This window comes from Anopheles stephensi, unplaced genomic scaffold (assembly GCF_013141755.1).
Source record: "Anopheles stephensi strain Indian unplaced genomic scaffold, UCI_ANSTEP_V1.0 ucontig221, whole genome shotgun sequence".
Taxonomy (NCBI): Eukaryota; Metazoa; Arthropoda; class Insecta; order Diptera; family Culicidae; genus Anopheles; species Anopheles stephensi.
Genome location: NW_023405149.1, coordinates 20,001 through 30,000, shown reverse-complemented (window position 1 = coordinate 30,000; position 10,000 = coordinate 20,001).

Here is a 10,000-nt window from a genome sequence, read left to right as displayed (position 1 = left end):
CAAAATGAACATTTTGCATCTCCCACAAGTGGCCATTTTTTTCCGCCACTGAAGAACACGACCTCGGGAACTCGGACCTAGGACGTGGCCATGTAAGTCATAGGCCACCCCAACTTTTGCAAAATACTGTTTCTTTTCACTTTTCATGATCTAAGGCGCGTTCCGACGGCGTTTTGAACAAATTTATGAGAAAAAAAATTTTGACCCTCGGACCAAAATTTTTTCGTTCGGGGCCCCATGGCCTATGGCCAGTATGGGAACTCGGGATGCCGATATGACAAAATTTGTCAAAAAATCACTAAAAAGTCGCTATGGCCCATTATTTAGAGCTTGTTGAGACCTTTCTAAAACACCTTGGTTGACCCCTGTCCGATAAGTAGTTTTCGAGATATTCGAGAAAATGTGATTTTTTGGGACTTAGAAAATTTTTGACCCGTACCCTAAGAAAAAGTGATTTTTTCATAGGACAATTTTTTCTTCGCAAATACTGTTTGGTTTCACTTTTCATTATTAGAAACGCGTTCCGAAGCCATTTTCATCAAAATCTCGTGAAAAAAAAATTTCACCCCCGGACCAAAAGTTGGCCGTTCGGTGCCCTATGGCCTATGGCCAGTATGGGAACCAAGGATGCCGATATGCGAAAAAGTGTCAAAAAATCACTTGAAAGTCGCTATGGCTCATTAAATAGAGCTTGTAAAGACCTTTCTAAAACACCTTGGTTGACCCCTGTCCGATACGTAGTTTTCGAGATATTCGAGAATAAGTGATTTTTTGGGACTTAGAAAATTTTTGACCCGTACCCTAAGAAAAAGTGATTTTTTCATAGGACAATTTTTTCTTCGCAAATACTGTTTGGTTTCACTTTTCATTATTAGAAACGCGTTCCGAAGCCATTTTCATCAAAATCTCGTGAAAAAAAAATTTCACCCCCGGACCAAAAGTTGGCCGTTCGGTGCCCTATGGCCTATGGCCAGTATGGGAACCAAGGATGCCGATATGCGAAAAAGTGTCAAAAAATCACTTGAAAGTCGCTATGGCTCATTAAATAGAGCTTGTAAAGACCTTTCTAAAACACCTTGGTTGACCCCTGTCCGATACGTAGTTTTCGAGATATTCGAGAATAAGTGATTTTTTGGGACTTAGAAAATTTTTGACCCGTACCCTAAGAAAAAGTGATTTTTTCATAGGACAATTTTTTCTTCGCAAATACTGTTTGGTTTCACTTTTCATTATTAGAAACGCGTTCCGAAGCCATTTTCATCAAAATCTCGTGAAAAAAAAATTTCACCCCCGGACCAAAAGTTGGCCGTTCGGTGCCCTATGGCCTATGGCCAGTATGGGAACCAAGGATGCCGATATGCGAAAAAGTGTCAAAAAATCACTTGAAAGTCGCTATGGCTCATTAAATAGAGCTTGTAAAGACCTTTCTAAAACACCTTGGTTGACCCCTGTCCGATACGTAGTTTTCGAGATATTCGAGAATAAGTGATTTTTTGGGACTTAGAAAATTTTTGACCCGTACCCTAAGAAAAAGTGATTTTTTCATAGGACAATTTTTTCTTCGCAAATACTGTTTGGTTTCACTTTTCATTATTAGAAACGCGTTCCGAAGCCATTTTCATCAAAATCTCGTGAAAAAAAAATTTCACCCCCGGACCAAAAGTTGGCCGTTCGGTGCCCTATGGCCTATGGCCAGTATGGGAACCAAGGATGCCGATATGCGAAAAAGTGTCAAAAAATCACTTGAAAGTCGCTATGGCTCATTAAATAGAGCTTGTAAAGACCTTTCTAAAACACCTTGGTTGACCCCTGTCCGATACGTAGTTTTCGAGATATTCGAGAATATGTGATTTTTTGGGACTTAGAAAATTTTCGACCATGACATATATGAAAAGTGAATTTTTCATAGGACCAAAAAGTTTGTCCAAATAGGGTTTTGGTTCACTTTTTATGGTCAGATAAGTGATCCGATGCTATTTTCATGATCATTAGAGGGATTTCACGCTGTGACCAAAAATTTTCATACTTCATACTTGTCCCCGTGCCGTATATGGGAGGACCGGGGGAACATGTCTTCGTAAGTCGTGATGTTCAGTGACGGATTTCTGGGACTTAGAAAAAAAATGTGCTCTCAGGCACATTATATGTTCCATACACACATGATTTTCATTCTTCATACTTGTCCCCGTGCCGTATATGGGAGGACCGGGGGAACATGTCTTCGTAAGTCGTGATGTTCAGTGACGGATTTCTGGGACTTAGAAAAAAAATGTGCTCTCAGGCACATTATATGTTCCATACACACATGATTTTCATTCTTCATACTTGTCCCCGTGCCGTATATGGGAGGACCGGGGGAACATGTCTTCGTAAGTCGTGATGTTCAGTGACGGATTTCTGGGACTTAGAAAAAAAATGTGCTCTCAGGCACATTATATGTTCCATACACACATGATTTTCATTCTTCATACTTGTCCCCGTGCCGTATATGGGAGGACCGGGGGAAGATGTGTTTGTAAGTCGTGATGTTCAGTGACGGATTTCTGGGACTTAGAAAAATAAATGTACCCTTAGGCACATTATTTGTATCAATAATTGTATCCCCAGCCTTTCATGGGGAACTTTTCCGTATTCCCGGACTTGTACATTTTTCGGGTTCCACCTCCCGACAATGTATCTCTACTGTGCATTACGTACCTTATAACGCACGGCACCCATTGGGTGACTCCACTTAACCATCTTTCGATAATGCCCGTGTTGCAGATATAATCCCAACACCTACCAGGCTTTATATGTACATCGAACGTTACATACGATGCACCCCGTATTCCCGGACTTGTACATTTTTCGGGTTCCACCTCCCGACAATGTATCTCTACTGTGCATTACGTACCTTATAACGCACGGCACCCATTGGGTGACTCCACTTAACCATCTTTCGATAATGCCCGTGTTGCAGATATAATCCCAACACCTACCAGGCTTTATATGTACATCGAACGTTACATACGATGCACCCCGTATTCCCGGACTTGTACATTTTTCGGGTTCCACCTCCCGACAATGTATCTCTACTGTGCATTACGTACCTTATAACGCACGGCACCCATTGGGTGACTCCACTTAACCATCTTTCGATAATGCCCGTGTTGCAGATATAATCCCAACACCTACCAGGCTTTATATGTACATCGAACGTTACATACGATGCACCCCGTATTCCCGGACTTGTACATTTTTCGGGTTCCACCTCCCGACAATGTATCTCTACTGTGCATTACGTACCTTATAACGCACGGCACCCATTGGGTGACTCCACTTAACCATCTTTCGATAATGCCCGTGTTGCAGATATAATCCCAACACCTACCAGGCTTTATATGTACATCGAACGTTACATACGATGCACCCCGTATTCCCGGACTTGTACATTTTTCGGGTTCCACCTCCCGACAATGTATCTCTACTGTGCATTACGTACCTTATAACGCACGGCACCCATTGGGTGACTCCACTTAACCATCTTTCGATAATGCCCGTGTTGCAGATATAATCCCAACACCTACCAGGCTTTATATGTACATCGAACGTTACATACGATGCACCCCGTATTCCCGGACTTGTACATTTTTCGGGTTCCACCTCCCGACAATGTATCTCTACTGTGCATTACGTACCTTATAACACACGGCACCCTTTGGGTGACTCCACTTAACCATCTTTCGATAATGCCCGTGTTGCAGATATAATCCCAACACCTACCAGGCTTTATATGTACATCGAACGTTACATACGATGCACCCCGTATTCCCGGACTTGTACATTTTTCGGGTTCCACCTCCCGACAATGTATCTCTACTGTGCATTACGTACCTTATAACGCACGGCACCCATTGGGTGACTCCACTTAACCATCTTTCGATAATGCCCGTGTTGCAGATATAATCCCAACACCTACCAGGCTTTATATGTACATCGAACGTTACATACGATGCACCCCGTATTCCCGGACTTGTACATTTTTCGGGTTCCACCTCCCGACAATGTATCTCTACTGTGCATTACGTACCTTATAACGCACGGCACCCATTGGGTGACTCCACTTAACCATCTTTCGATAATGCCCGTGTTGCAGATATAATCCCAACACCTACCAGGCTTTATATGTACATCGAACGTTACATACGATGCACCCCGTATTCCCGGACTTGTACATTTTCTTGTACATACTACCGGGCCAGGACGTGCCTTGCGTCCACCATAACACCACCAGGCGTAGGTCGCCTGAGAGGATCGATGCGAACGCATCTCTACAACTTGAAACTCCTAGCCTGAAGTCCCGTCGTTTGCGGGCGGTCGGTGGGCATCGAAACTAGTCAAGTCCACGGTCGGCGAGGTCGGCGGCCACCGGCGTTCCCTATGGTCAGGTACTAACACGTGCAGTGCGACCCCGCGCGATGCGGCCCAGTCTATGAAGCGGGGATGAGGCGCCAGGCTGCAGAGGCAGTTCCAGCGGATCTCGGAGGGTTGTTAGGCCCGCTAGCTTCCGATTGCCCATTAGGTTTTGAAGCGCTATCAGCTCGGATTGGTTACGACCTTAGAGGCGTTCAGGCATAATCCAGCGGACGTAGCGTCATACCAAAGTCCGGTCGAACTAGTATTGAGCCAGTGGTCCGTACCTGTGGTTCCTCTCGTACTGCACAGGAGTTCCGTTACGATAGCACGTATTAGCACACACCAGTAGGGTAAAACTAACCTGTCTCACGACGGTCTAAACCCAGCTCACGTTCCCTTGAAAGGGTGAACAATCCTACGCTTGGGGAATTTTGCTTCACAATGATAGGAAGAGCCGACATCGAAGGATCAAAAAGTCACGTCGCTATGAACGCTTGGCGACCACAAGCCAGTTATCCCTGTAGTGGCGATCGAGCAGCCGAACAGTGCAGACGCATCCACGCTGTGCTCCGCGAGGAAAAAGTGAAGTGGTGAAAACTCGGGAAATTCGGTAGTTAGGACAGTGGATTTTTGTGTCCGGCCCCCGATTGCCATCCTGAACCCCCCCTCCGAATTTTTCCGGAAAATTCGGAAAACTGGGGGAGTTTTTCGGGGAACGGTTTTCCGGGAATAACTCGCGTATTAGTGGACCGATTTGTTTAAGTGACGTATCAAAAGAAGCGCGCTATTGAGACGCACCAAACAGTGAAGACAGAACTAACGATTTCATGGAGTACGCCATTTTGTGGACGTTTAAAGTGCAAAACTTTGAGTGATTATAACTCTCAAACTATAAGTGCTGGCAGAGAGCTGCCATATAGTGGTTTGTGCGTTTTCCGGAGGCGAACAAGCTGTGAAAATTCCAGGCGGATCCGTGGAAAACTCGCGGAGTTATAGGCGGGGGAAATTTCCACCCAAAAAAGCACGCGGTTTTCGGTGTCGCGAAAATGGCGGCGTGTGTGTGAAATTTTGGCGTCGGTTAAAAGTGAGGTTGGAATTTCAAAATCTTCCGGACGGAACACCCGGCACCCGGTGTTCGAACGGGTTGTCCGCCCTGGTTTCCTGGAGTTCCCGGCGGGCCTTTTCTGCCCCCCCTTGGTGTACCAGGTGGTCAGTCCACCGATCCAGGCGTGCGACCCCTCCATCGACGCGTCTCGAAGAGGGGAGTTCGGAAGTGGCCACCCCGCCCCCCCACCACCCACCACCAGCCCCCCAGAGCGGATAAACCCCCCCCGGAGACGGTTTTTCCGAGTTTTCCCGGGGAAGGAGGGGAGATAGACGATCGGGGTCTTCGGACGGATTGTTCGGGCGGGTGCCCCCCACCCACCCCCGCAAAAACCCAACCAGTTTTCCACCACCAGGGGGCGTTCCAGCCGGAAAAGTGTGCAGCAGAAGAGTTTTCCGGGCGTAGCGGGAAAACCAGGCGTCTCCCGATAGGGGTTTGTTCGGGGAGGGGTGTCCGTTTACCTCGAAGAATACCCCCCCGCAAGGGTTTTCCCCCACCCCCCCTGGAAAATAGCGTTTTTCCGGGCCCCCCCCGTCGCCGAATCATACGCCGCACCCCACCGAGTGGGGTATCGATCGACGCGGCTTGCAGAGAGGAAGCATCTGAACATCATCCCGCCCCCCTACCTCCACCCACCACCCCCCCAGAGCGGAAAAACCGCGTCTAAAACGGTTTTTTCTGTTTTTCTGGCAGAAGGAGGGGGAAACGAGCGTCGGGTTCTTCGGCAAGGTTGTGGACAACACCATCACACGCCAAATCGCCGTTGGGTCCGAGACGATTGGACGTCATTTGGGGGAGTTACGCCCGGAAAAGCGTTTTTTGGGTTTTCCCAATTTTCCGACCGCACCCCCCAACGCGACCCCTCTTTCGACGCAGCCTGAGACGAGGATTGCGGGGAACACCATCCCGCCCCCCTACCTCCACCCACCACCCCCCCAGAGCGGAAAAACCGCGTCTTAAACGGTTTTTTCTGTTTTTCTGGCAGAAGGAGGGGGACACGAGCGTCGAGTTCTTCGGCAAGGTTGTGCACAACATCATTACACACCAAATCGCCGTTGGGTCCGAGACGATTGGACGTCATTTGGGGGAGTTACGCCCGGAAAAGCGTTTTCTGGGTTTTCCCAATTTTCCGACCGCACCCCCCAACGCGACCCCTCTATCGACGCAGCCTGAGACGAGGATTGCGGGGAACACCATCCCGCCCCCCTACTTCCACCTACCACCCCCCCAGAGCGGAAAAACCACGTCTGAAACGGTTTTTCCTGTTTTTCTGGAAGAAGGAGGGGGAAACGAGCGTCGAGTTCTTCTGGAAGATTGTGCACAACATCATCACACACCAAATCGCCGTTGGGTTCGAGACAATTGGAAGCCATTTGGGGGAGTTACGCTCGGAAAAGCGTGTTTTGGGTTCTCCATTATTGCGGCAGAAACCCTCACCACCAGAGGGCGTCGGAGTGAGGTATGAGCAGATTACTGCGTCCTCGGACGGTGTCCGTGGACACTACCATGATGGAGGGCGCGAAAAAACTCACCGCTGAGCCGAAAGTGTTGCTTACTCGCAGCAGCACAGCATCGAGCAGTACGACGAAGGCGACGAAGGCGACTTCCAGCAACAAGCCAGCTCCTGAGGCTCCTGAGGCGGCGCCTGTTATGGCGTCGTTGGCATCGCTGGAGAACACGCTCGCGATAATGTCCGATGAGCTTATAAGCACTCGGTTGTTGCTGCAGGCAAATCTGGATGAGCGCAAGGGGCTTCTTGACATGATCAAGGACCTTCAACGGGCGAAGGAGGAAGCTGACAGCCGGCACTGGAAGGAAGTGCAAGCACTGCGGGAGGAAATTCGCGAGATGGCTGAGCTTATCCGGAAGCTTGCAGCCAAACAAGATGCCTCTCCAGACGCGCCACTACAACCAGTTGCACAGCGCAGCCAGGCGGCCACCGGGTCGCAGCAGCAGCAGCAGGCGAAGCAGCAACAGCAGCAGGCGAAACAGCAACAGCAGCAGCAGCAGAAGCAGCGGCAGCAGCAGCAGCAGCAGCAGCAGCAGCAGAAGCAGCAGCAGAAGCAGCAGCAGCAGCAGCAGCAGCAGCAGCAGCAGCAGCAGCAGCAGCAACAACAGCAGCAGCAGAAACGGCAGACGGGTGAGCGAAGCCAGCAGCCATCCAGCGACTTCCCCACCCTTACTGCTGCAGAGGATGCGATCGGCGATAACGGTGGCTCGTGGGCGCAAGTTGTCCGGCGCCCGGCTCGTAAGCAGCCACCACAGCAGCAGAAAACAGCAGCAGCACAGCCGGCGTCCAAAAACCAGCAGCAGGCGCAGGCTCCAACAAACGTGACTAATCGGCAGCCAAAACATCGTCCCGACGCCATCGAAGTCACGCCAGGCGAGGGTCAAGCCTACTTGGAGGCCTACCGGATGATTCGCTCGGCGACAGAACTGGCCCATCTGTCTGAGGTGCTCGGAATTGGACGGCGAACATCACGCTCGCGATTGGTTATGAGCTTGCCGGAATCCGCAAACTCGTTGGAGGTGTTTAACGCAGTGAAGGCATTCTGCGATAAAACAACTCCATCACTCGGTTGCAGACTTATCACCAACAAAGTCGAGGTTCGAGTAGATCATATCGACCCTTTAGCGGCGGTGAAGGAGGTGGCGGAAGCGCTGACAGCCCTTTCGGGGGAACCCATCAGCGAGAAGGAGGTTCGCCTGATCACGATGAACGACTCGACGAAGATGGCCTGGGTTCGAGTCTCCGAGAAGGCGGCGGAGAAGCTGGCAGGACAGCACATCAAGGTGATGTACACCTCGAGTCCTGTCAGCCGCGTGCAGCAACGACAGGATTGGCTGCAACGATGCTTCCGTTGCCTGGAACTCGGCCACGTGCAGGCGAAGTGCAAGAGCGCGATCGATCGATCGGACGCCTGCATCCGATGCGGGAAGACGAGCCATCTGGCGATGGATTGCCAGGAGGAGCCGTGTTGCGCGATTTGCAAGGGCCCGCACTCGATAGGTCACCCGACCTGCCGACGTTAAAAGTCCTGCAGATCAATCTCGGGCGGAGCCGTGCAGCTCAAGATCTTATGCTGCAGACGGCGAAGGAGGTTGGCGCGCATGTTGTCATCGCCAGCGAACTGTACAGGCCTCCGCGTGACAACATCAAATGGGCGATCGACGAGCAGCAGAACGTGGCTATTGTTGCAACCGGCGAATACCCCATTCAACATCTTGGAGGAAGCGCAGCCTCGGGATTGGTGGTTGCAACAATCGGGGGCGTTGCCTTTGCCAGCTGTTACGCACCGCCCAGCATCAGCAATGCGGAGTTCGACGACTATTTGGAAGCAGTAGAAATGGCGCTCGCCGGGTATCCTGCAACGGTGCTAGCAGGCGACTTTAATGCGTGGAACGAGGAATGGGGCAGCGCTCGCACAACATCGCGAGGCGAGAATCTGATGGGAACGGTCAACCATCTCGGGCTGCTGACGCTGAACCTTGGAAGCGAGCCAACGTTCACCGGCAACGGAGTCGCACGTGAAAGCGTGATCGACGTGAGCTTTGCCTCGCCAAGCGTCGCAGTTCCGGGTGAATGGAGTATCGTCAACAAATACTCTGGCAGTGACCACAGGTACATCGCATTCAGCGTAGCCATTCCAAGTAGGCGAACAAGCCAGAGTGGACGACATCAGCAGCATCAACACCAGCTACAGCGACGAGGAGGGCTGCACAACACCAGCGGCCTAGCAAGGCACGCCGGAGTGAGGTGGAAGACGGCACAGTTCGATCGCGAGTGCTTTGAGATAGCGCTCTCAAACAGCCGCTTCAGCCTCGCATCAACTCCGGACGAACTGCTCGTCGGCTTAACTGCTGCTTGTGACGGGGTCATGCAGCGAGTCACCGGGCCAACCTTTCGTGTCTCGCCGAAGATGTACTGGTGGACGCCTGAGATCGAGCGGTTGCGGGAGTGCTGCGCAGTCGCTGAGGGACAACGCCATCGGGCTACCACTCCTGAAGATCGAGCCGTCGCATCTTCCGATCTTCTTCGGCAACGCGGGCTGCTTGCGCAGGAAATCCTCCACAGCAAGGAACGATGCATGCAGGAGCTGATCGATAGCGTGGAGGATGATGTGTTCGGGATGGGGTACAAGGTGGTGATGGCCAAACTGCGCAGTCGCACACCACCTGAGACTGATCGCGCAGTTCTACAGCCGATTGTAGACACCCTATTCCCGACACATCCGCCGTTCGAGTGGCCAGCGATTGAGATGGACGACGAAGCGGATGTATCACCGATCACCAGCGAGGAGGTGATTATGGCCGCAACGAGGATGGCGTCGTCAAAAGCTCCGGGACTTGACGGCATCCCAAATGCAGCGCTAAAGGAAGCAGTGCGCCAGCACCCGGAGGTGTTCGCGCGAGTCTACGGCGATCTTCTGCAGCGCGGCGAGTTCCCGAGGCCATGGAAGAAGGCGCGGTTGGTGCTGATTGCCAAGCCAGGCAAGCCAG